The following is a 26,930-nucleotide window of genomic DNA, read 5'->3' on the forward strand; positions in this document are numbered from 1 at the left end:
CACCTTCCCCTCCCAGGGTGAAGGGAAGCACTGGGTGGGGGGTGCGGGAATTGGCTGCTGACCTTGCGGCAGGCCCTGTCTCCTGGGCCAGCTCCATGTCCTTGCTGGCGCCGACGGGAGACACCACAAAAGTGAGGGGGGCCGGTAGCATTGCCGTGGTACCCTTGGGACATGCTCACGGCACCCCAGGGTACCACGGAGCCCTGGTTGGGAATCACTGATGTAGACGCTAGTCTTCCCAAGGCAAGAAGCCAGGAACCCGCTCTGCTCACGCGCCTGTGCAGCTCTTTATAGAACGAGTCCTCGCCAATACACCTTGCCTTTTGTAGATATAGTTTCCATACAGATACGTGTGTCTGTGTGTGTAAGTCGCTTCTGCCTCATGCAGACCCTATTCTCCCCAAAGTCCTATTGTTAACACCCTTGCTCAGGTCTTGCAAACTGAGGGCCATTGCTTCCTTTCTCAGGTAGGGTTTTTCTCTTCCCCTGCTGGCTTCAACTTTTCCTAGTCTTATTGTCGTTTTCAATTAGTCTTCTCTTCTCTTAAAGACAGAGGCAGAAAATCACAGCCAGACTGATTCAGGCTGCTTGCTCCAAGATTTCATCTGAAGGTCCGGCTGCCAGACATCCCGGAACAAATTCATAGGCGTCCTGTGCTTTGAAAGACGGACGCTTCTTACTTCCAGTGATGATTCAGGGATGAGACTGCATGTTGCTCAAATCTGGGAGCCTCACATTCCCCAGCACTGGACAACGAAGAAGAGAAGAAGAAGAGTTTGGATTTCTATCCCCCCTTTCTCTCCTGCAGGAGACTCAAAGGGGCTGACAATCTCCTTGCCCTTCCCCCCTCACAACAAACACCCTGTGAGGTAGGTGGGGCTGAGAGAGCTCAGAAGAGCTGTGACTAGCCCAAGGTCACCCAGCTGGCGTGTGTGGGAGTGCACAAGATAATCTGAATTCCCCAGATAAGCCTCCACAGCTTTGGTGGCAGAGCGGGGAATCAAACCTGGTTCCTCCAGATTAGACACACAAGCTCTTAACCTCCTACGCCACTGCTGCTCTCAGAAGAAGAGGAGTTTGGATTCCCCCCCCCCCCTTTCTCTCCTGTAGGAGACTTAAAGGAACTTACAAACTCCTTTCCCTTCCCCCCTCACAACAAACACCCTGTGAGGTAGGTGGGGCTGGGAGAGCTCAGAAGAACTGTGACTAGCCCACGGTCACTCAGCTGGTGTGTGTTGGAGTGCACAAGATAATCTGAATTCCCCAGATAAGCCTCCACAGCTTCGGTGGCAGAGCGGGGAATCGAACCCGGTTCCTCCAGATTACAGTGCGCCTGCTCTTAGCCGATATGCCCCTAGTATCTTAGAAGAGTTGGTTTTTATACCAAGCTTTTCTCTACCTTTAAGGAGTCTCACAACAGCTTATAATTGCCTTCCTTCGCCCACCGACCTGCCCATGGCACCTTGGCAGGCAGGAGGGGCTGAGAGAGTTCAGAGAATTGAGACTGGGCCCGAGGTCACCCAGAAGGCTCCTTGTAGAGGGTGGAGAAGAGTTTTGGATTTACATCCCACCTTTCTGTCCTATTAGAGAGGTCTCAAAGTGGCTTACAATCGTCTCCCCCTCCCCGCAATGTATCACTGAGTCAGACTAATCTCCCCCTTGTGTTCCCAGGGGGCTTCCTTGCGCGCCCATGGGCCCAGTACTGTAGTTTGACGCCCGCAAGGGCATGCCATTTCCAGCAGGTACCAGTTAAATACTTCTACCAAACTCAGAAGCAGAAGGAAATAATTGCTCTCACTTTCTCTGCACGGCTCACGTCAACGGAAGTGTGATTTTGCAACCTATGTGGCAGGGCCCATAGAATAGGCCAGTGGTGGCGAACCTATGGCACGGGTGCCAGAGGTGGCACTCAGAGCCCTCTCTGTGGGCACGTGCAAACAGAGTGCCCCCCCCCCCCCCCCCATCTAGGCTTGCCTGGGCCGCTGGGCTCGATTATTAGCATTAAACCTAAGACCTAGTTTTGGGGAAGCAGTGTAGGCAACCCCGTTAAGCGCTGTTAAATCCCACTGATTTTCATGCGAAGAACTAAAGCCCGATCCTTTACCTGGGAGTAAACTCAGTTGCTGGCAATGGGGCTTGCTTCTGAGTAAACCCTCCTAGGGTCATGATTCTCCCGTCGGAAGAGTTGCACGGTTGCTTCAAAGCAAAGCCACCGACTACCACCAAGCTTACTCCCGAGTAATGCATGCCTCGGAGCCATCCATTTTTTCTATACTAAAACCTCAGTATTCAGGCTAAATTGCCGTGTTGGCACTTTGCGATAAATAAATGGGTTTTGGGTTGCAATTTGGGCACTCGGTCTCGAACAGGTTCGCCATCACTGGAATAGGCCTACGAAACCACGCCCCCTACTGGCCACCTTGGAAGAAACAGCAAGAACTGATCACTTTTTGCTCAAAGAGATGTGTTATGTGCCATCAAGTTGCTGTGAACGAGTGAGCTGAGAGATACCCCATCATTAGCAAGCTTTGCTCATCAGAGGGCTGAGGTCGGGCCTTTCTCTTTCCCGGCTGCCCAGCATTTCCTGTCACGCCCAAAGTACGTTGCAGCGGAAGGCAGAGGCTTCCTCCGGATTCCTTCACAAGCTTCTGTCAACTGGTTTTCCTGGCTGCGCTGCTATAATTTGACCCTCCCTTAAAGGGCCACTCACCTGACTCAGCAGGTGATCCTGCCAGACGAGGCCCACGCAAAATATCTCTCGCTGTTTCGCTGGTTTCCAGGGGCAAGGCCGCAGTTCTGTTTGGAAAGGGCCAAGTTTGTATTCTCAACATTTATTCCGCTACTTTCTCCTCCATAGGGATCAGTGGTCTCCTCACAACAACCCTGTGAGGTAAGCCAGGTAGAAACGTGACGGGCTCATGGCCAAGTGGGGATCTGAGCTTGCAGATGGGCAGGCCAGCCCCTACGTTCGTACTTGCTCAAACGCCCGTTCAGGGAAGTTTAGCACACAGCTCCCAGTCCCAGCAAACAATGAACAAACTAGCTCAAAAGGAACGATTTCAAATGATACTGCAGTTTGCCCCCAAGAAGGTAAAGGTCATTATTGACCCATGAGGTGACATCCCACCATATTGGACAGACTGTTTATGGGATGGTTTGCCACTGCCTTCCCCAGTCATTGACACGGCACCCCCAGCACAAAGAGGGTGGGTTAAAAATTACAACTGTGCTCAGCAGATGGAAATCTCACCTGCTACTCCCCTTGAGGCAGGAAACAGACGGGAGCACAAGGGGCGGTTTCGCCCATCAGGAAGCGGGAAAAGTCATTTCCTGCCTCCCCATGGGAACCACCCACAAGATGTCCTCCGTATGCTGTATGGTCATTTCCCTAGCAGGTGTACCTCCTTCTGGGAGACAGTCTTGCTTTGATTGAAGAGGTTCTGACGTGAGATTCAGCTTATGTGGAGACTGGAGTAAACGTGGGCATGTTGGCCCTTCCGTCGCGGCTGGCACAACAGCTCCCCGCGACCGCAGGAGCAAGGCAGGACTGAGAAAGAAAAACCTTCCACTGTGGCAGTGCTCGCAAAGGTTCTACTCTCAGCGCTCCCGGCCCAAACCAGCCATGATGGAATCCATATTACTCCAACTCCCGTTCCCACGGCAGGATGCCCGTCGAGAGAGTAATGCCCAGTCATCACCAATGAACGGCAGGGTACCAACAGCGCATTTGACTCCAGCCTGCTGGGGCTCGCCCGTTTGTACACAAGCCAGAAAGAAAAAAAAGCTGTGGATAGAGCAGGGGTCTGCAACCTGCGGCTCTCCAGAGGTTCATGGACTACAAATCCCATCAGCCCCTGCGAGCATGACCCCTGGGATAGAGCAGTGGTTCTCAACCTTCCTAATGCTGTGACCCTTTGATACAGTTCCTCATGTTGTGGTGACCCCCAACCCTAACATTTGTCCATTTTACAGATGGAGAACAGTGATGCAGTCTTAGGTGACCCGTTAAAGGGTTGTTTGACGCCCCCCCACCAAAGGGTCCCCACCCACAGGTTGAGAACCACTGGGATAGAGGGACCGCTGGAACATTCCAACCTGCCTCTTTTTCCAGTTACCAACGTTCACAAGAAATCAGGACGCCAGCTTCCCCATTGACTGCCTTGCTGAGCAGTCGTTTTGAGAAACGCAGGCGGGACGTCCGCTCGCTGCTTCCGGCAGTCTGGAGAAATGCTGGTCCAAAGACACGTCAGCTTTTGCTGCGAGAGGAGCGTGGTGTGCCAAATGCATTGTGTGGAGAGGACGCGCGTCATTCGACCGCAGTGGGAGGAGCTTCTTCTTCCTGTTCTTCTTTCAAAGACTGTACTATCTGAGACTTTTAAGGAAACAACAACTGGATGGAAAACTCCTGGTGTCCTTTTACCGCTGTGCTATAGAAAGTGTCTTAACCTGCTGCACCTGTGTATGGTTCTCCAGTTGCACAGTGGCGGATAGGAAGGCGCTCCAAAGAGTGATCACTACTGCACAGAGGATTATCGGCTGCCCTCTCCCCTCCTTGGAAGAACTCTATAATTCCCGAAGCCTAAAGAAAGCCCAAAATATTCTGAGAGACCCGTCTCATCCAGCACACTCTTTTTGAACTGTTACCATCCGGCAGACGATACAGGTCTATCAAAACTAGGACAAAGAGGCTTAGAGACAGCTTCTACTCTAGAGCTGTGGCTATGCTGAACTCCGCGGCTTCGTGTTGATGTGTTTGGGGCTGTGTAGGGATGGGTGGAGGAAGGGGAAAGGGAGGATGGGGTATGAGTCTGAAATTGTGTGCATCGAGGAATGCTGCTGTACATTTCGTTGTGCGTGCACAATGACAATAAATGCTTATGCTTATGCTGTTGTGTGTCAGGCTATTTTTCAAGTGATTTCCCTTCCCAGGACCCATTCGCCCTCCCCTGGCTTCTGCAGCGGTTGAACGGCTGATGGAGACTCAATGCCAAAAGGAAGCCTGAATCAGTCTTATTAAATTTATTCCAGTAGCACTAATACATGGATTTTCACAATGACACTTACTTGTACCAAGGCCCTGGGCCTCCTCCTTTCTCCCCACTAGACGTCCTCACCCGATCTGCTGCTAACCCCCTCCCACCAAAGCCAGCCTTCTTCCACCACGGCCTCCGAAGACCCCCTTCCCAAGCGAGATAACCAAGGCTTTCTTATTCACCTGCCTGTGAATAAACACCGAGGGCCCGGCCTGCTTTTTCTGCGCGCTCCTTTGCTCCAACTGTGTCAAATGGAAATGTGGGTCCCCCCACCCCACCCCCGGCAGCTACAATGGCACTGAGCAGAAGGGACCCAGGAGGTCGACAGATGGATATGGGAAACACTAAAGCCCAAACACAGACGCGGCTCTCTCTGGAATAAGAGGGCGGTTGGCTGCCTTCGGCACCGCCGCTGGAACGTTACTTAAATTCGACTGGGAGTCCCACAAAGGTGATTTCTGCAAATTTATTTTAAATCTGATGTTGCAGGGTTGGTTGACAGGTTTGGTTTTTTTTACAATTTGTCCAGGAAGTTGTCCAGCGCTGGAATGCCCTCCTTCAGCCCTTTGCGCTTGCGGGTCTCGGCGACCACCTGGGAAGGGCGGGTGGTGTTGTCAAAGGGATCCCCGGGCAGGATCTGCCAGTGGTCAAACACGCACTGGGGAAAAGCCTGGCCCCCCGTGTTGGATCTCAAGTCAGCTGTAAATCCTGTTGGGGGGGGGGGGGAGAACACACAGGGGTTATACAATATTCTAGCCTGGTTTCCCAATTGAAAAATATGAGCCCAGGAACAAGCGTCTTAAACTCTAATCCAGTATTTCACTTCCCCACCCTGGCCAGCTTGTGCCTTTTGGAATCTTATAAGGTAGCGCAGGGGGAACACATATAGACTGCCCCTAACCACGGAAGTTCAGCAAAAGCAACTCCATCAGCTGCACAGCCTCCTTTTAAAAAGGACTGGAGAGCTGCAACCCCTTGTTAAATATGCACTGTGCTTCGTATTCCCATCTGAATCCAATCCCATTAAGAATTTCCTGACTGCCAGTATCATAAGAACATAAGAACAAGCCAGCTGGATCAGATCAGAGTCCATCTAGTCCAGCACTCTGCTACTTGCAGTGGCCCACCAGATGCCTTTGGGAGCTCACATGCACGAGGTGAAAGCAATGGCCTTCTGCGGCTGTTGCTCCTGAGCACCTGGTCTGCTAAGGCATTTGCAATCTCAGATCAAAGAGGATCAAGATTGGGAGCCATAGATCGACTTCTCCTCCATAAATCTGTCCAAGCCCCTTTTAAAGCTATCCAGGATAGTGGCCATCACCACCTCCTGTGGCAGCATATTCCAAACACCAATCACACGTTGCGTGAAGAAGTGTTTCCTTTTATTAGTCCTAATTCTTCCCCCCAGCATTTTCAATGGGTGCCCCCTGGTTCTAGTATTGTAAGAGAGAAAAATTTCTCTCTGTCAACATTTTTCTACCCCAGGCATAATTTGATAGACTTCAATCATCTCCCCCCTCAGACGTCTCCTCTCCAAACTAAAGAGTCCCAAACGTTGCAGCCTCTCCTCATATCAGGCAGCAGTGCTCACGGTAGTTGCCGGCTTGCTACCAGGCACGTCGCTTCTCTAGCCAGAATTCTATAAACTTCCAAGCATGTAAACCTCCCCCGGCTCCAGCACTGAACCTCTGAAGCGCCAGATGTGGGACTCTGTAGGCCTGCACAGCCAGGCACAGCAGGTCATGGGAGAAAAGGCTGAAGCCACGTCTTTTCGAGACAGGCACCACTGGCCTGTTCTTGCTGGAGCTGCAACACCGCAGCTTGTTCCGTTTGAAGAACAAAGGCACGCAGAAGCCTAGTAGACGAGTGGGCTAACTAGACCCTTTTCCATCAAAAGATCTAAGGTGCAATCGGATGTGCTGCACCAGAAGTGACAGTAGAAGAGAAGAGTTTGGATTTATATCCCCCCTTTCTCTCCTGCGGGAGACTCAAAGGGGCTGACAATCTCCTTGCCCTTCCCCCCTCACCACAAACACCCTGTGAGGTAGGTGGGGCTGAGAGAACTCTGAAGAGCTGTGACTAGCCCAAGGTCATCCAGCCGGCATGTGCTGGAGTGCACAAGCTAATCTGCTTTACCAGATAACCTCCACAGCTCAAGTGGCAGAGTGGGGAATCAAACCCGGTTCCCCAGATTAGAGTGCGCCTGCTCTTAACCACTACGCCACGTTTCTGCAGGTTAAAGCGTCGAAGAATCATTTCTAAGTGCAGCCTTCGCCAAAACCATCCTTCTGTGCATGATTAAACATGGTAGTTTCAGAAAATAGCATTCATATTGCCTCCATTTTATGTCAGGTTCAGTAGCATCCATGGTGCTGTTGCGGCCATTTTGAGAACGTTCCCACAATACTAGACCCAGGGGCCATACATTGAAAATGCTGGGGGAAAGAATTAGGACTCATAAAAGGAAGCATTTTTTACGCAACGTGTGATTAGTGTTTGGAATATGCTGCCACAGGAGGTGGTGATGGCCACTCACCTGGATGGCTTTAAAAGGGGCTTGGACAGATTTATGGAGAAGTCGATCTATGGCTATCAATCTTGATCCTCCTTGATCTGAGATTGCAAATGCCTTAGCAGACCAGGTGCTCGGGAGCAGCAGCCGCAGAAGGCCATTGCTTTCACCTCCTGCCTGTGAGCTCCCAAAGGCACCTGGTGGGCCACTGCGAGTAGCAGAGTGCTGGACTAGATGGACTCTGGTCTGATCCAGCAGGCTCGCTCTTATGAGTTTCCCTGCTTGCAGCTTATCTGATGGCCATTTCAGTGTAAAACGTAGAAGAGTAAAATTTGTTTTTTCCTGGCGATCCCATCATTTTTTTTAATGAAAAACCTTTGCAGCTACACAAAGACGCAATCTAACTGGAGCTGCTCGGAGGGTTGGTCTACCTTCCAAGTGGCTGATTCTTAGACAGCATCTTTGTAGCTACAAAGATTTCTCATTTTAAAAAAAAAGAGGAAAAAAGTGTTGCGTGCATGGGACCTCCAGGAAAAGAAAACTTTATTCTCCCGCTTGTTATTGGCCCTGAGGCGAGCTGCAAGTAGGGGAATGTTCCCAAAATGGCTGTGGCAACACAGAGCCTACTGAACACGGCAGAAAATGATGGGAACTATTATAGAATAAGCTTTGCTGACAGTCAGCCAAGGCACCGTCAATGCTCTCTTATCAAAATACCCCCATTCAATAGTACACAGAATGATGGTTTTGACGAAGGCTATGCTTAAAAACAATTATTTGATGGTCATAAACATTTGAAAGGGGAGGGGGCAGAACAAGGTAGGCGCTAGGGCTGTGGTGGCGAACCTTTGGCACTCCAGATGTTATGGACTACAATTCCCATCAGCCCCTGCCAGCCTGGCCAATTGGCCATGCTGGCAGGGGAACCATACTCACTGAACTCCATCGACCTCCACTACAAAGGTGGTCCTGGAAGAAGTAGCAGATTAATTTACAATTAAGCTGGGATCTTTTGGTGGGGAAAAGTTATGGGTTGGATCCAGAGGAAGTTCTCACAGTGAAGCGGGTGCCCTTCCCACCAGTAAAATCTCAATGAAATGGCATTCTTGAGGGGAAGGAACTGGGATATGGAGGGCTCTGCATCAAGGGTGGAAATTGCCATTTTAACTTCAGTCCACGACGTGAGCAGCTACCAATCTTTCATGTTTTGGCGTACCTACAATCAACAAGAAAAACTCATTTCCATCAACCACAAGCGTCTAGTGGGAGAAACCCCCCGTGTTTTCTGGAACAGCCCTGAGACACAGAAGAGGAAAAAATGACTGTAGGATTTAACGTTGCCATCAGCTTAATACGGCTGAGTATGTAACTGCACGTGACCCGACCTGTTTGTTATGCCTTGCTGGCATCCCACTTACCAAAGACTCGTTGGCGGTGGGTGGGTAGCGGTACAAACATGGATTACCAGCCACCTGGGCCTCTTCGAGGCGTGTTACCGGCTTCCTGTTCATGCGCCCGTGGAGTACCACCTACGACCTGCTCTGGGCACTGCAAAGGGAAAGCAAGCGCAAAGTGACCACGGGGTCTCTGACTAGATCCCGGCCCACAAAAACACCTGGGGTCCTCTTCGCTCCACGCACCTGGATCTCTACAAGGTAGATAGGTTCCATCCAGGGGCTGGAAGTGGTCAGCAACGCGAGCATAGAGGCATCTCTGGCGGTTGAATGATCTAGCCGCCACCCAGCGATTGAGATGGCGATAGAGCATTACAGCGTCCGCGTCCTTGGACCCCTTCCCGAAGCGGGACTGCCTTCGCATGTTCTCCCCTCACAGAGAGGGCTGAGGTCCAGCAGGAGGCAAGAAGGGGAGGAGCCGCAACTGACCAAAGAAACTTTGCAAGGGCCCTGAGCTCTTCCCCACCCTGAAATCCCCACTGAAATGGACACAGGTCCCCCTCCGTCCAAGAACCGAGAGCCACTGTCAAGACAGCCTGACCTGCTCATTGGTTTACTAAAAGCCACACAAATCTAACATGTTGCCATTTTCCCCACCCCACTCAAAGGAGATGAGGTCTTTCTCGTGGATTTTTAAAGCTGTCACAGTCTGTATGGAAGTGAATGAACTCCCAACACACTCCTTGCGTTTTTAAAATGTCTCCACAGACCCGGTAAACGAGTGAAACTGGTCAAGTCACAACTGACTTACGGTGCATAAGGGTTGTCAGGCAAGAGACGAGGGAACGGGTGGTTTGCCGCTACTTGCCTCTGGGTAGTGATCTTGGACTTCTTTGGTGGTCTCCCACCTAAGTGCTACCCAGGGCAGACCATACTTAGCTTCCAAGAACGAACAGAATCAGGCTAGCCAAGTTAAGACCCAAAGCTGATGAGTCTTATGGAACTTCCTGAACCTTGACCATCGGGAAGCCGCTCCTTGAAGCAATGACAACAACTTTGCTCTCACTACTAACAGTGCTGGAACAACGTTCCTTCCCAAGTCTGCCCAAGGGAAGCAGGTACTCACCTCCTTTGTGGCCCACTGGAAGCCAGCCACCACACTGTCCTTGATCTCGTTGAGGTACTGCACCCCCTTGGTGATATCTGTCAGGATGTTGGGACCGGTGCCGTCAGGGCCGGGCCTGATCACTAGGGCCTCGCACGTCCCACTCGTACTTCTCAGCCAGGTAGCGGGCCCGTTGCTTCAGCTCCTGCCGGGAGGAGACATCCCCTTTGTCGATGTCCTCGGCCCGGCCGTCGAGGAAGAACTTGGGCTTTCCCTTCGGCGGTTGTGTTTGTTGGGTGACTTGGACAGACACAACACACTGGACTCTTCGCTGACTGTTTCGCGGTAAGATACCACCGGGTCCGATTTCTGTCAAAACAAATCAACAATGCATCCCCTCACTGTCTTAAGCTAATGCCATGCTGACAGAGGCTGATGGGAATTGTAGCTCCTGAACATCTGGAGAGCCGCAGGTTCCCTACCCCTGAGCTAGAGGAAAGTAGAGGAAAGGCTCTTCCTGTCTGAGGCAGGAAAGAAACTGGAAGTTGCATGAGCCCCACCACAAAACAGGCAGGAAGTGAAAGAATTTGGTGTAGAGACTCCCTGGAGTAAAGTGAGGTCACTCACACAAGATGGCTCCTTGGCCTCAGAGGAAGAACAACATTCTCCTTTGCTACATTTTACATTCACAACAACCCTGTTAAGTAGGTCAGGCTGAATGCATGCGACTGGCCCACAATCAGCCAGGGAGCTTCCACGGCAAAGGAGGATTTGAGTTGGGTCTCCCAGTTCCCAGACCAAAGCTCAACCAGCTGTGGTTTACCAGAATATGCTCAGGTAGGGAATCCAAAAGCAGGCGAGTACAACCTCCAAAGCCGACTTGGTTACCAGACCCTCCTCCTCTTCCTTGGCCGAGAGGTGAGGCTGCCCCCCTTTTAGATCCAAGGCTTGTGTTTGCAGAGGTTGCTACCCAAATGGAGGCCTGGGCGTGATCTTTCTCCGTTTCTCCAGAAGGCCTGGCTCCCGCCCCCCCCCCTCCAGCTTCGATGTGGAGGCAGGGTCTCTGCTCTCAAGGTGTCTTTTGCAGCTAGGGGTGTAGCTGGGCAAACTAAATAGCGCCAACTCCAAGCGGCGGCATCACTGGAAACGCATGGTGCAACCCACCCATCACCCTCCAAGCCCCCCCAAGCCCAAGTGTGCCTTCTGCACTCATCCCTGAGGGAAAGGCCCCCATGCTAAGAACTAGAAGCTTGAGGTTTCAAAGTGAAAGAGACATCTGCCACCGAGAACCTTCGGGGTTGGATTCCATACAGGGCCGGGCAGCAAGGAGGCGTTGTGCTGTGTGGGTGTGAAAGCTCTCACACAAAAGCCGATCCGCGTCCAATCCCAAAGGATCTCCAGCCAGTGAGATGCAGGAATTAACTTAGTAGGGAGGAAGTCCACACCACTTACTGATTGGGGCCTGGCGTGGTCCTGCCGAGATCCTTCAGGCAGATCTCCAGATGCAGCTCTCCGGCACCAGCTATGATGTGCTCTCCGGACTCCTCGATAATGCACTAGGAAAGAGAACTGGGCTACGTCTACCACCCACCACCCACCTTCCCTCAACAAGGTGTGCCGCTCCGTCTGTGCAGTCGGACTCGTCCTCTGCCCGCAGCAGCCGCATGAAGAAGAACAGTTTGGATTTATACCCTGCTTTTTCAGCTGTAAGGAGTTTCAAAGCAACTCACAAAACCCTTCGCGCACTTCCCACCACGACACTGCTGGCCAGGGCAGGTGGGGCTGAGAGAAGGGATTCAGAGAACTGGGACTGGCCCGAGTTCACCTAGCAGGCTCCAGGTGGAGAAGAGGGGGGAACAAACCCAGTACACCAGATTAGAGTTGGCTGCTCTCGTGGAGGAGGAGCGGGGGAAGTCACTGCTCATAACCTAACCACTACACCACACTGGCTCTGCACCCGGCAGCCCTGCAGACAGTCAGAAATCCTGATGCATTCTCTTCCTCACGAGGCGAACAGAGGGACAACCTGCAGCACCCGGCATCAGGGCTGGCACCCCAAACCCCAATGAATGACTGGCAAGAAGAGGAAGAAGAGGAGGAGGGAAAGGAGAAGAAGAAAAGAAGAGGAAGAGGAGGGAAAGAAGAAGAGGAGAAGGAGGGAGGAAAGGGAGAGGAAAGGGAGAAGAAGAGAGGAAGAGGAGAAGAAAAAAAAGAAGAAGAGGAAAAGTTTGGATTTATATCCCCACTACTCCTGCAGGAGACTCAAAGGGGCACAATCTCCCTGCCCTTCCCCCCCCCCTCACAGCAAACACCCACAGCAAGGTGGGTGGGGCTGAGGAAAACTCCAGCTGTGACTAGCCCAAGGTCACCCAGCTGGCGTGTGTGGGGAGTGCACAGGCTAATCTGGGTACAGATAAGCCTCCACAGCTCAGGCAGAGCTGGGAATCAAGCAGTTCCTCCAGATTAGATACATGAGCTCTTAACCGCCTAAGCCACTGCTGCTCTTCCACTTCCTTCCCTCTGTGTCCTACAGCCCATGCAGTGATGTGGAGATTAGGAGGGGGGTATGCATTCCCCTACCTATTCCAAGTGGATGGCTTGGGCACCGAATGCAGGGGGGGGGGGAGGAACAGCGATCTATCTTCGACTACAACAAAGAGCTACATACCTGCGCTGTTGAGGCAAGCGTGGGGGAAGTGGCGGCACTTGAGCTAGCCACCGCACGACCTGCACCATGGGGTCGGGCGCAGCCGAAGCCCTCTTCAGGCCTTCCACCCAGCTTGAGGCAGGTCGGCGGGTTCTTAGCCTGGGCGTGGCCTGCACCAGGGGCTGGCAGCTAATTTCATAGCTGACGCATGTTGTGGGAATGCTCGAAGGTGGTGATGGTGCCGGTCTTCACCAGGAATTGGTCCACGCCCACCAGCCCACTGATGTTCCATAGGAGCACATCCCTCAATGGGCTCAGTGACCCATCAGGATGGTCCTGCAGGAGAGAACAAAGAAAGGCATCAGATGGGAGGACGGTCCATTAAGGGGACACATACACAACAACACAAGCCTTTATTGGCCTATAAAACAGGACAAAATTTTAAAACAAAACATGGTTAAGAAAATACAGTTAAAATTGCTAAAATTACTAATTTCCAGTATAAAATTGGCAACACTTTCACAAAGAGCACATCAGAGCTGTTCAGGAGATTGGGTATCTTGTAACACTTTCGTGCCACTGAGAACATTACAGAAAGTGGAATTCATGCATTCATCATTATCTTATTGTGTTTAGGGCATCCAAAACAGAGAGAATGGTCAAGTGTTGACCCATTAGTCCTATCACATGAACAAACTCTTTTACAACGTTCCATATTCTTAAATCTCCCCCCCCCCTCAACTTAGGCGGATGGCAGCACATTACATCTTACGGTGGCAAAGGCTCTCCCTCTGGGTGGGATGTTAATCAGCAGGCAGTGCACTGCCATAATTCTTCATATGGGATTAATAACATAGTGGGAGAACAGGCTGTCTTACAGCCACAGTCAAATTATGAGAAATCAAGATCAAAGAGCTATTCTTAGCAGTCTGAAGACTTCCACCCTTTGAGCATAAGGAGTGATTCTGAGGGAAACCAATAGCTTCAACTTAGCACAAGGGGACACATGCTAGCTACCGCCCGGAGAGCCACCCGTGGGTCAGGTTATATATTCCAGGCAGTCTCATTGAGCAAGATAAATGGTCTCCCTTTAGAAAGAAACCCAGAAGTTTGAATGTATATCCCCCTTTCTGGGAGGCACAGTGCTGCATGGGTGGACTCAGAGGGCAGGTGTGTGGGTGTGGGTTCTGGTTGCGGAGGCAGGCATGGTGGTGGGACATGGGACGGGATATGTGTGCTGGGATGTTCTTAAAAAATAAGTTTGTAGCCCAACTCAGCAGAATTCTACTCAGTATACCAGTCTTTGGAAGAGCTATGCCCATGGTGGCCGAACCTTTGGCACTCAGATGTTTATGGACTACAATTCCCATCAGCCAATTTAGCCATGCTGGCAGAGCTGATGGGAGTAGCCAGTCCTGCTATCGGAGAATATAAGTCACTCCCTCCACCTAATACTTTTAGAGGGCACCCAGATGATGGCACCACCTTACCTCCAGATACTTCCTGCTTTGATTTCGAGCACTATTTTTGTGGCTGCTTCTACATTCCCATCAATACTATGCGAACAGCTGTGTTTTTTTTGGGGGGGGGGGGGAGAGCTGGCACCTAACTGATCACAGCTGACTCCACAGCTTCTTTCCTGCCACGCAGCATATACGGCTGGGACTTACAAAACAGCCAACTTCCCAGTGTGAGGCTCTTAATGACGGAGAGTTTCCGGCTCCAACACTATATTTCCTATTTAAATTGGCAGCTATCCTTTTAAAGGAGGAACCTAAGCCTGCAGTTGCATTAATTTTTCAACCTAGTGGGGACTAGCCTTTTAATGCTATTAATGAAGAAGTAATGTATTTTTTTAAAACAAGAAAATGTTTTCCCTAGATCACAGATGTCAAACAGCGACCTCCCAGATGTTATGGACTACAGTTCCCATCATCCCCTGCCAAGCATCATGCTGGCGGGGATGATGGAACTGTAATTCCCTGGTATGAATTGTTACTGCTCTAGATCAGGGGTGGGCAATTATTTTTTCCATGGACGCGCATAAGAGAAAATATTGGGGCGGAATTTGGTGGAGCTCAATTCTGCATAATATTTATTGTATTTCTTCTTTATAAAAAGCAGTAAATAGCATTGTTTGACAAAGGGGCGAAGACCACAGGATATGTTAAAGTTATGCAATGAAAAAGTGAGGTTACCTTCCATAAAATGTAATTTATTCCACTAAAATTTCACCAAAACAATGGTAGACAAAATGTTAACATTTTTACTACTTGCCTTGACTCATCTGAGGGCCCAGTCAGGTCATCAGTGAGGAGCGGATGTGGCCCCTTGAGCCATTATAATGCTAGGTCTACTAGATGGAATACAGAATGGGAGAACTTTGTAACAAATGTCACTGTCTGGGGGAAAAGCTGAGGTCCAGAAAGGACTGGATGAAACAGAGTGTGTGTTCTGTCTAGCGATGTGCATACAGCTTTTAGGACTGGACAGGAAGAGCGTGGGAACCCTGAGAGAAGATAGTGAACCTTTGGATTAGCTTCCAGGTAAAGATCCTCCTGGTGTGTAATTTGAATTCCCCATGATTCTGACTTTTCACAGCCCGGTGGACCACATTTAAGAAAAGAGCCTTAAAAAGCTGACCCCTTGCTGTCGAAGTTGGCACCATCTTCGAAATGTACATCATCAGGGGCCCCTTGGGGTCACAGTTCTTAACGCCTTCAAAGGAGGGAGGAGAGGAAATTAAGCTTGATGTCAGAGAGGCTGCCTTGAGACACACGGGCACCGGGATGTTCCTATGTCAGGAGGCCTGTATTTGGGAATTTGATTGTGCTGCTGTTTCTTTTCATTGGGGGGAGGTTGGTAAGGGTTAACTGTATTTCTAACTGCTTTCTTCCTTGCATTTGTAGAATGTGTAGTGAGACCAGGTGGCGTCAAGGCCGTTGCCTGCTCATCTCCTGTTATCTTCTAGCACTTACCGTGTTTCCCCGAATATAAGACAGTGTCTTATATTAATTTTTGCTCCCAAAAGAGGCTATGTCTTATTTTTCAGGGGAGATGTCTTATATTTCTGTATTCTGTTGCTTCAGGCATGCTTCCAAACAAAAAAGAAACAGCTATGTCTTACTTTTGGGGATGCCTTATATTTCCGCACTGGCAAACCTCCACTACGTTTATTTTTGGGGATGTCATATTGGAAACAGGGTACTTCTAGACTTTCAGGCTGGGGGGGGGGGGGGGTGCCAGTTTTATTAATACAGTTTGCGGGTAATCTCAGTCTTGGCTTTGCCAAGACCCTGAACCATAAAGTTCCTGTTCTACAACAAGAGTCTTTGTGGATTTTTGGGGTTCTGACATCCACCTTACCCATGGCAGCCTAAATTAGATTGAAGGTTACTTCAGCTACAACAGCTTCATGGCGGGCTGAGCAGTGACCGGGGAAGGCAGGTGGATGTAGGTGATCATCTGGGCGGGGCCTCTATACCACCACAGGCAGCCAGCCCTCACTTGACAGCCTAGAGCTCCAACATCACAACAGTAAAACCCTGCGAGGAAAGGACCAAGAGGGGTTCCCCGTGATGGCTCCTCTTCCTGATCAAGAGTGCCTTGTGGTAACTAAGACTCTCCACCCCCCCAAAGATGCTCCCCCAGATCACACCTGGAGGGACAGATTCCCCTTCAGTTCCTCCGCCCCCACCCACAGGGGCTGCAGCGGTCCGCACTTCAACAAGACTCCCCTTCCTTGTCCTTGTCTTAAGCTGTGTGTCCAACTTGATGTCCAGTTTCTCGACCAGCAGCGTCTCTCCTTCGGAAGTTCATGGTTACGCCGAAAACCTTTGAGAGGGAGGCGGAGGATGAGGCGACAAGAACTCACCTGTGCATCTCCCCTCTCGAGGCTCAGGAAGGGAAGCATCCCCTGCGACCCAACCCATGCACCAGAACCCAGCAAGCTCCTGCCGGTTGTAGCGAACAGTTCATTAAGGCACTGCCGAGGCTCAGTCAAATAGATGGGAGGCTGGATTCAAAGAATCATAGATTCCACAAGCCCGTCCCATTTGCAGCAGCAGCTTCTCAGGAACACAAAACCCCCAGTGGGTCCAGGTAGTGGTCACGGGTGGTGTATCCTACCTCACACAGAGGCCGTCCAGCTGGCCGGAGGACCCCAAGCGATGGGGCCCAGAAGCCAAGGCCTTCCCCTAATGTTGCCTCCTGGCACCAAAATCCAGACGTTTACTTCCTTTGAACTTGGGAGCTTCCTTTCAGTCATCGTATGGCTAGTGGCTACTCGTAAACCCATCCTCCATAAATCTGTCTATAACAGGGGTCTGCAACCTGTGGCTCTCCAGATATTCATGGGCTACAAATCCCATCAGCTCCTGCCAGCGCCATTGTGGGATTTGTAGTAGTGCCACAAACCCTTCGATCCAATGGCGGCTAGACTGCTGGTGATCCCTGACCCCTGAGGATCGCGGCTGGCCTCGGCCAGACCCAGGACGCTACGGCTCTGGCCTACCTGGAAGAATGATCTACCTCCAGCTATCCGACCTCACGGGTTGTAGCAAGTTCATGGGGCCTTAAGACAAACTATTCCGCGGGCTTTTGGAGGGGCGACTGCGGTTCCACCGCCCCAATTAATCAAAAGCTGCCAGCCCTGGACCACCCTGGTTGGGGCCCTAAATTCCACTGCAAGACTACCTAGCTCCCTCTCCTTCCTTTTTCTTTTCTTCTTCTTTGGCCTTAGATGCGGTAGCCTATTGCCTGTATATATATATATGTGTGTGTGTTTTACACAATCTGGTTGTTTTAATTTATTTATTAATTGCTGCTGAGTTTTAACGGTTTAACATTTATGTTGTATTATTTGCTGTTGGAAACAGCTGTGTTGGGAGCTGCCTCAAGCCCTTCGGGGATGAGGCGCCCTATAAATTTAATAAATTTTAAAAAAAATAATAGTCCATGAACATCTGAAGAGCCGCAGGTTGCAGACCCCTGGTCTATAAAAACCTAAACTTGGCACGGAGACGCCCAAAAGGGTAGAAGAACACCACCCTGGAAACAGATATGTGGGACCAGCCAGAAGAGGCGTGGCCAAAATTATCTTGTTCTTGAATCGGGTCAGAAACTGAGGTGGTTTTTAACTTGGCGAAGAGAACCCATAGGAAGATCAGCTGCATTTGCATCAGATCTTTGAAAATCTCTTCAGACAAATGTCAGGTCAAAGTGAAGAAACTTTTCTCATCATCACACGCAGAGATGTGCGGGGTGCACACAAAAGACCAAAAGGCTCTCTTGAGGAAGCAGAGCAGGTTACTGGTTGTTGTGGGTTTTCTGGGCTGTGTGGCTGTGGTCTGGTAGATCTTGTTCCTGACGTTTCGCCTGAATCTGATTAAGAGGCGTTTCACAGGGAGAAGTGTGTTACACACTGTGAGAAGGGGTATATATTCTCACAGGGTGTATATATTCTCACAGGGTGTAACACACCTCTCCCTGTGATACACCTCTGAAGATGCCAGCCACAGATGCGGGCAAAACGTCAGGAACAAGATCCACCAGACCACGGCCACGCAGCCTGGAAAGCTAACAACAACCAGTTGACTCCAGCTGTGAAAAGCCTTCGACAAAGCAGGTTACCTTGAAGATTGGGTCCAGAATCAGTTGGCAAAAAGTCCTAGGTAGTTTCTTTCCATCTGGGCTGGTGGCAGATTTGCTAAATTTGCCAGTGGCTGGGTCAAAGTATCTGATAAGAGAGAGAGACAACATCATCAGTCCTTACCTTGAGGTAATTCCCACCTTGCTCCTGATCAGACAAATTGGGGGCAAGCGGGAGGGTTTGTCTCAGCTGGTAAGCCTGCTCAAGAGCCCGGAATCAGCTGCCGGGACCTAAGCTTGAGTCAGATCTCTGCATGCCCAAGGTGTAGCTAACTGTGATGCCAGTTGCAATATGCCAGCTGGAACAGCCATACATACTTCATTCAACTATAGCAGATTGGGTGCCGTGTGGTTTCCGGGCTGTATGGCCGTGTTCTAGCAGCATTCTCTCCTGACGTTTCGCCTGCATCTGTGGCTGGCATCTTCCAGAGGATCATGCCAGATGATCCTCTGAAAGATACCAACCAGACTCTGGCTATCGAGAGAATCTAAGTGCCGATATAAACTCAAAACCACCGCGACCTGCTTCGACATTGAAAGCCTTAGACAATATAGCAGATTGGTTTGGAAAAGCGGGGTCAGTGGAACCTCCTCCCACAAGACCGAGGCAATGGCTTCAGATGCTGGGCAGAACTACCCACCTGTCTCCCCAAAGCTTCTTCATCATGTCCTCCACCTTCTTGGCACGGTCAGTCGCGTTCAACCCTTAAGCCTTTAGCTTCTGAGAACAGCCCGGTATCTCAGCAAACTGCTTCAGGGTAAACGCCCAGCCGTGCAGGCCGGAACCAAAGCCGACAGTGCCCAGAACTGGATCGATCTGGAAGGTGGGTGCAAGTCAAGACTCAGCGCACATCAACAGAAAGACGTACAACAGAACCAAAACCTACCTGAACCTAAGGAAGGGACAACTTATTTGGCCTCTTTCACAGATAACAAGCCCAGCTCAAGGGAATGAGGACTGGTGCACTTTCTGTTGTGTTTCTCTCAGAAGCAAAAATATTCCACCGGTCATGCATTAGCAGCAACCGTGGAAGATTGGTAAGGATTACTGGTCCAACTACAGCATTGGGCCAACGTATCTGAGGACCGCAGCTCCCCGTACTATCCTGTTAGGTCCCTCTGTTCTTCGGAGGAGTACCTGCTGGAGATCCCTGGCCCAAATCTTAGCACAGTGGTGGCGAACCTTTTCAAGACCGAGTGCCCAAATTGCAACCCAAAACCCACTTGTAATGCTCCCCAAAGTGCCAGCGAACGAATTTAACCTGAATGACCCCCTAGAGGCGGGGGCTGACCTGCTGTAGCCTCAGCAAGTCCCATGTGTTTGCTCTCGCCTCTCTGGCATCTCTGCCCCTCCCGCCCCCGGGCAGCAGCCTGGAGCGGGCACCAGGCCCGCCAGCCGAGTGGAGTCCCTGCTACTGGGGTTGCATGCACATCAGTCCAGGGACCCAGGCCGGGCTAGATATTATTGTGGGGGGGGTGATTCCCCATATGATGAACTCTGTGCAGCGTGCCCACAGAGAGGCTCTGATTACCACCTCTGGCACCCGTGCCATGGGTTAAGCCACCACTATCTTAGCAGATAAGCCATATATAGCTTTTTTTTTAGTTTTTAGTAGGCACATATACATATAGTCCATATTTCTATCAGAGTATTCAATCAAATTCCTGTGTCCAATGTCCAAGGGCTCCTTAAGATCCAAGCTCTGGGTTCTCTCCTGCAAGTGTATGTTGAGAGCGCTCCAGTTAGCGATCTGTCTGCCTGAAGCTTGAAAACTTGGCCATACGTTTAACTACGTTTTGGCATCTTCTTCAGTCAAAACAACATTCTTAAATTTTGGTCAGCCACCAAGGGAGTTGCCTTTTCTCTTCCTGGGCTCTAACCCATTTGATAAAGATAGAACAATCCATTTTAGATAACGTTATTTCATTTATAGTGAATATTCTATTGCAAAAATTGTTCAAAACTGATGGACTTTGACAGTAAAATTATTAAGAAATTGATTACTTTGATAGTAGCTTTGGTATAAAGCTGGAATATTAAGAATTAAGATTATATTTGACTACACATTGATGACTACCAATGTCTGAACTTGAAGTGCAATGCGTTTTGATAGCCTTGTACGTACACCCAATTCTGTTATTGTGTTTGTGTGGCTACAAGGGCCAGGGCCTTTACAGCCCTGGCCCCTACCTGTTAGAACAGGCCCCTAAGGACGGGGCCCTCGCGGGGATCTGCAGGGCCTGTAAAATGGACCTGTTCAGCCAGGCTTTTAGCCAGCTGGGCTATGCATCAGACTATTAGGAGGAGGGTTGGGAATCACTTAGGTCGAGTGGTGGCCAGAGACCTTTGGCACTCAGATGTTATGGACTACAATTCCCATCAGCCCTGCCAGCATGGCCACAGACCAGCCCACCTGGGACGTGGCTCACTGGGCTGAAGTCCCAAAATACAACAGAGGATACAAGTCCCAGGCAGTCCCGACATTACAACTGAATCCAGGGCTTCCAACTGGGTCCAACAAGTTTTAAATAGGGAGGTGCATGCTAATCTATGCAGTTTTGCAGAGCCTCTTGGTGCTTTACAAAGACTTATGGGGGAGGTGCACCTTGGGCTCACTAGGCGGAGAGGGGCTGGCAGCCCTGCCCGCCCTTCAGGGGATGAAGCAACCCGACAGGCCACCACAACCACCTCTTACCATAGCCAGCCCACTTAGAGGCCTCGCCCTTCCATTGGGGTGGAGATGATGACAGTAGCGTTCTCCACGATCGCTGGAAGGGTCTGAGGCCTATTCCTCAGGTTGCAGCTGCAGCTCCAGCAGAGCCCGGTCCATCTTGTTCTCATCCAAGGCGGGCTTGATCCTCGGCAATGGCCAAAAGCAGAACAGTCTCCGTCTGGACACGCCTTTGGAGGAGAAAAGAGCCAGGTTGGGTTTGCCCCAAGGAAGGTGGCGGCAGATGCTTGGAGGGCAGTCAACCCGCCTCTGAGAGGAGCAAACAAAGACTCTCAACTTTAGAAGAAAGGTTGGATCCCCCTTCTCTCCTGCCAATCCCCTTCTCTCCTGTGGGAGACTCAAAGGGAGCTGACAATCTCCTTTCCCTCCCAACAAACACCCTTTGGGGTGGGTGGGGCTGAGAGAGGCTCAGAAGAACTGTGACTAGCCCAAAGGTCACCATGTGTTGGGTATAAAGGCTAATCTTTCCAGATAAGCCAATTCCCCAGATAAGCCTCCACAGCTCAAGCAGCTTAGGCGAGGAAATCAAACTGCTCCAGTTTAAGAGTGCACCTGCTGCCAACCACTACACCACTGAGACCATTGACAAGGTCTAGATCCCAGGCCTGATTGTGGGGCAGGGACACTCCACCACTAGGCACCCCTCAAAGTGGCCAGAAAATTGAACTGGGGTATATGAAAGCCAACAGGCGGGAGGTGGGAGAAAGCGTTTGACCGGCTGCAATACCACCCGGTGGGAGCAACTACCAAAGAGAAATCCCGGGGCAGAAAGAGACATCTCACGGGAAACACAATCCCACGACAACCAAGGCACCATCCCTTGGAACAGCGGTGACCTCTGATGAGAAATCGGCGACCAGGGTGTCAAATTGATGAGACCCGCGAAAGCGTCTTTGCTCTGCTTGATGAGCATGGATGGTTTTCCGACAGCTGGTAGAACAGAAATGGCCCTGCAGGAAGAACCGAGACTTTCAGGCATCCATCACAACATAAGACATCTTGCACTTTCGGGGAGGAAGGAAGAACTAAGAATCTCTACCAAACAATTTACTGAGTGGTGAAGAGGAGCTGCCAAATCCAGGAGGAGCTCACTCTAGGACCGTGATAGGCGAACCTTTAGCACTCAGATGTTACATGGACTACAATTCCCATCAGCCTACCAGCATGGCCAATTGGTTCGCCACCACTGCTCTAGGACAGTTTGCCAAGGAACCATCCTCCAGCATGACCACTTCTTTCGGGTTTAGAGGGCATGCAGCTGGGCAACATGACAAGGCACTTGAAACACACATGTGCAGAGGCATGCATTTTCTGACAGTGACTTTGTCATACAGAGAGAGAGAGAGAGAGAGAGAGAGAAGGTTGCGGAGTTCGGTGGCTTTAGCCGCCCAGAGCACGTTCACCAGGCCTTTCTCCTTCACAGCCCCCTTTCTGGAAGCCCGGCCAGATGGTACCTGCCCACTGCAAACAGTGTGTGCTGGGTGGGAGGCGTTACAGAAGTCCTCCCAGCTGGCAAACTGTTTCTATTCAGGAAGTCTTCCTTAACTGCCGGCAGTCCTGTGCGGAGCCCAAGGCGTGCCAAACTTGATCTCCCAAGTGTGAGATTATGGAATCTCATAGAAACCTGGAGGGTGGAAGCCTTGTTTGAATAGACGGGATTAGCACAGATTAGGGGGGAGACAGCTGAGGGACACAACCAAACCCTGTCACCCACCGTCCCATAATTCCCAGGTCACTCCATCACCAACAGAAGAGAGAGGAGGGTTTGGTTTGCTTTACTCTCTCTCCTGTGGGAGACTCAGGAACTTACAATCTCCTCCCCTCACAACAAACTCCTTGTGAGGTGGGTGGAACTGAGAGAGAACTGGGACTAGTAGGGATCGTCCAGCTGAAGATTAGTGTTGGGAGTGCACAGGCTAATCCCAGTTCCCAGATAAGCCTCCACAGCTCAGAAGTGGCTGGCGGAATCAAACCAGTTCTCAGATTGGAGCCTAGCCTGTTCTTAACCACTCGCCACTGCTGCTCTAAATAACTAAGAGTAGAAATGCAAAATGCAGTCTCTGCAAATGAAGCTAACTGGGCATGAAAGATTCACTGCAGCCCAGTTCCCATCCCTGGACATGGATTCTCAGAGGAGCAAAACATTTATACAACCTGAAAATCAGAGTATTCTTCCACAGGAAGCCATAGAAAGTAGACTTAAATGGACTTGATGGTGATGCATCTCTCCTGTTTAGTCTTTCCCTGGAATTATTACGGTGGCGATGTTTCTCCGACACGGGCCTAACTAATAATTCCAGCTTGCACACTAAGCAGAGTCCAGTCAGGGTGGATTTCCGTGATCCACATAGGCGATCCAGGACATGTTCGGATGTTGGCCTTTTGTCCCGCAGTAGGCCCGGATCTGGTCTGGTGAAGTTCACCTTGGAGGGACGGTAGGTCACGCGCATGCTTTAATTCCGTCACTGCTTTCTAGAGATGGGGAGAGCCAGCAGGGCTACCTTACGTTTCTTTGAAAATCCTTTATGTTCGGTTGATCCTGTCCTGTGAAATTTTTAGCCAAGCAAATTTATATAGAGGGTTGATCACTATTGCTTGAGCTAAGCCGCCCCACACAGCCAGCTAACCAAAGTCAGTTGCCAGCTTCCCTGCGTGTCCAAATAGGGCAATCTCAATTAACACCATTCCCCTCAATGATCCATTAGATGACGAAGCCACGGCAACCAGAGTTTCCTTAGTTTGGACATCACAGCAAGAGTTTACAGGAAAGGAGCCGAGCACTCAAAGCATTGACTTCGACACCAGATCAGCACCCTCATATCAGGACTGAATCAAGAACCAGATCAACAGAGGACAGGACCTGCAAGAATGGGTATAAATTATGAACCCAAAAGGTATTGGCTGGACATGAGGGAATAAAATTTGAAGTGAGTTTGGTTTACCAGTGGAACTGGGCTGTTTAGGAGCAGTGGTGTAAACCTTCCAGATGTTGTGGACTACAATTCCCATGGCCAGCCAGAATAGCCGCATGGCTTTAGAGGGCAGTGGTGGCGAACCTTTGGCACTCAGATGTTATGGACTACAATTCCCATAGCCTGTAATTGGCCATGCTGGTAGGGCTGATGGGGTGGCCATGCTGAGTAGGGAGCTGATGGGGTGTAATCCATCCTAAGGTATAAGGATTCCACCATGGCTTTAGGGGAGGTGAGCTCTCTTTCTCTGGCGGTCTTCAAGCTGACATCTGGACAAACCCTTGTTAGGGATGCCCTGGATTTCTCATAATCTGGGTTGCCTTCTGGGCGGTACAGCCACAGCCTCAGGGAGGCGATCTGCCTCCAACTAGAATTATTTTACCCATATTTTACACAAAACATTTATTTCCATGAAACTGTTTCACTGCTCGTGTTGTTTGAGTGAGCAAGCATTTTAAACCAGGGGTCTGCAACCTGCAACTCTCAAACGTTCATGGACTCCAATTGTGAAACTGGCGAGGGCTGATGGGATTTGTAGTCCATGTGAACATCCTGAAGAGAAACCTGGATGGCGAACTGCGATTAAACAAGCCAGGCAGGAATCTGCAATCTCACCCCTGTGATCACAGCAAAACCTTTCAAGAGCCAACCCAAACAAGCTGACCGCCTAACCTCTCTTTACCCAGAAGGCTTGGCTGTTTACTCAGTTTCCAATATTGATCGGGACTGGAGCCATGACAGGGCAGAGTGTTAAACAGGGGTGTCCAGTTCTAGCGCCCCAGATGTTCGCGGACTACGATTCCCACCAGTCGAGCCATGTTGGCGAAATTTGATAGAATCGAGGGGCCTGTTATCTAAGAATGCCAGAGATAACACAGCGCCGCCACTGCTGAGATGAGCTTTGACCGACCACTGCCAGCAATTTCAGCCATGCCAGCTTGGCACCAGAGGCCGAGATGAGGTGGTCACTGAAAGCAAACACTGGGGAGGGCGCTTGAAAATACGGACGAACCGGCCAGCCACACGATCTGCAGGGAAATGCCTTTGTGCGCGTAGTGCAGCCCTGTAGTCGTCCCACCGCAATGACACTCACAACTCAGATGTTTCTGGCACAAACCCACATGCTTCAAACCAGCCCCATTTCCCCAAGCTGGTCTGACTCAAACCCACTAAAGAAAAAAGCAGATACTTGCGCTCCGGGCGTCCCTCTGCAACGACTGCAGAGTTATGGGGCAGCTTCCATTGCAGCGGAAGGGGTCCGACTCGCTGCTTGCTGCTTGCTGTATTTCCTCCGGCCCGGTTGGCATCCGGGCTTCCCACGCAAACCCCTTGGGCATTTCTGCCCCGCAACCCTACTTCTGTAAATGTGCGCTGGATCCCGTTCAACTTAAATTTGGGGCCCCAGTTTCCATTATGCAACCAGAACTTAGCTCTGCCTCTCGGCTGCGCTGAGATCCCGCCAGACTAAAGAAGCGACGTGGAGTGCATATTTATGGAGTGCGGTCTGAAACCTCACAACTAGGGATGTGACCCTTCCACTTGTCGTCGGAGAAACCAAGAGCAACAACACCCGGCTACACACAGATGCTACCCATGGCCGGTGTGCATATTGTTCTCTACGGCACTTTTGTGGCTTTGTTTTGTCACCGCCCTGAGACCTCGAGGGGGTGTAGGGCAGGTGGGACATACAAAATAATACAAGTATTCGTTTTGGTACGCAACAAGGGGCCGGAGGAATCCGGCCTTTTGCAGAATCACCCGACGCTCCCTGGGGAAAGCTCACGAGCCTTAAGGAAATTTGGAGCTGAAGGAAATACATATAAATATATACACGTCCCCATATGTTTTGGCAACCTCAGGAAGTATACATACCCTCCTTACATATTCGTCAGGGCAAGGGAAAATACACGTCCCCATATATTTTGGCACCCTCGAAGGCCAAAACGCAGAAGTATATTTACTCCACCAGATTAACGCGATTTGCCGAATTCGTCTACATCAGGGTGGGGAACCTGCGGCTCTCCAGATGTTCGGAACTACAATTCCCATCAGCCCTACCAGCGCTGGCCAATTGGCCATGCTGACAGAAGAGCTTGATAGAACCCTAATTTATCTGGAGAATTCTGACTCTATGTTATCTTTCTCCCCACCCCGGCCCCAAAGGGGGTCCCCGCCCTTCCGCTCGCCTCCCTTCTGCTCTCACAACAGCCCTGACAGGTAGGCTGCCAGGCGGGGGAGGTCACCAGGGAACCTGCGTGGCAGAGGAGGGATTCGAACCCGGCTCTTCCAGGCCCCCGCTGTTTCCCAGCCCCAGCCAAGCCCCCCCCTCCCCGAAACCAGATCAGGAGCGCGAAAACGCCGCGTGCAGACGGCTGCGGCAGCGGCCCCAGGGGCCAGGCCTTCCCACGGGGCTGGCTCCTGCCTTTGGAAAGGCGCAGGCCGGGGCTGTCACGGCTGGCAGCTCGTCTGGGTGCCCGCCTTCCCGCCCCCCCCGGCCCGGCCTCGGATGGCTCACCATGGCGGCGGATGGCGGCGGATTCTGCGAAGGTCGCGGAGGGGGCTGCCCGGGGGCGGGGGAAGGCCGGCAACAATGGCGGCGGCTGCGGCAGCCCTGTCTGGTTGGCAGGGGCCGAGCGGGCGGAAGGGGCTGACGTCAACGGGCCCAGCTTTTATAGAACGTCGCGGCCGGGGGCGGGGCCTGGAGGAGGCGCAGCGGGGAACAGGTCTCTGCGCATGCGCCCAAAGCGCTCCCTCCTCCTTCCCAAAGTCGCTCTGCTTTCCCGGAGGAGCGACTCTATGATCAGGCTGGGGTGTTTCTCGTTCTGGGGCTTTTCTCCAGCCCGGAAGCGACTGTAACCTTGGGTAGCCACGTGATTGCCATGCAGC

The 26,930-nt window shown here is 51.1% G+C and overlaps 1 pseudogene; it reads right to left on the bottom strand.

The window, feature by feature from the left end:
• Nucleotides 1-5,485: 5,485 nt before the first annotated feature.
• Nucleotides 5,486-23,316, bottom strand: LOC125432736 (annotated as a pseudogene).
• Between the last annotated feature and the right edge of the window lie 3,614 nt (nucleotides 23,317-26,930).

The sequence above is a fragment of the Sphaerodactylus townsendi genome, linkage group LG05 (genome assembly GCF_021028975.2).
Source record: "Sphaerodactylus townsendi isolate TG3544 linkage group LG05, MPM_Stown_v2.3, whole genome shotgun sequence".
NCBI lineage: Eukaryota > Metazoa > Chordata > Lepidosauria > Squamata > Sphaerodactylidae > Sphaerodactylus > Sphaerodactylus townsendi.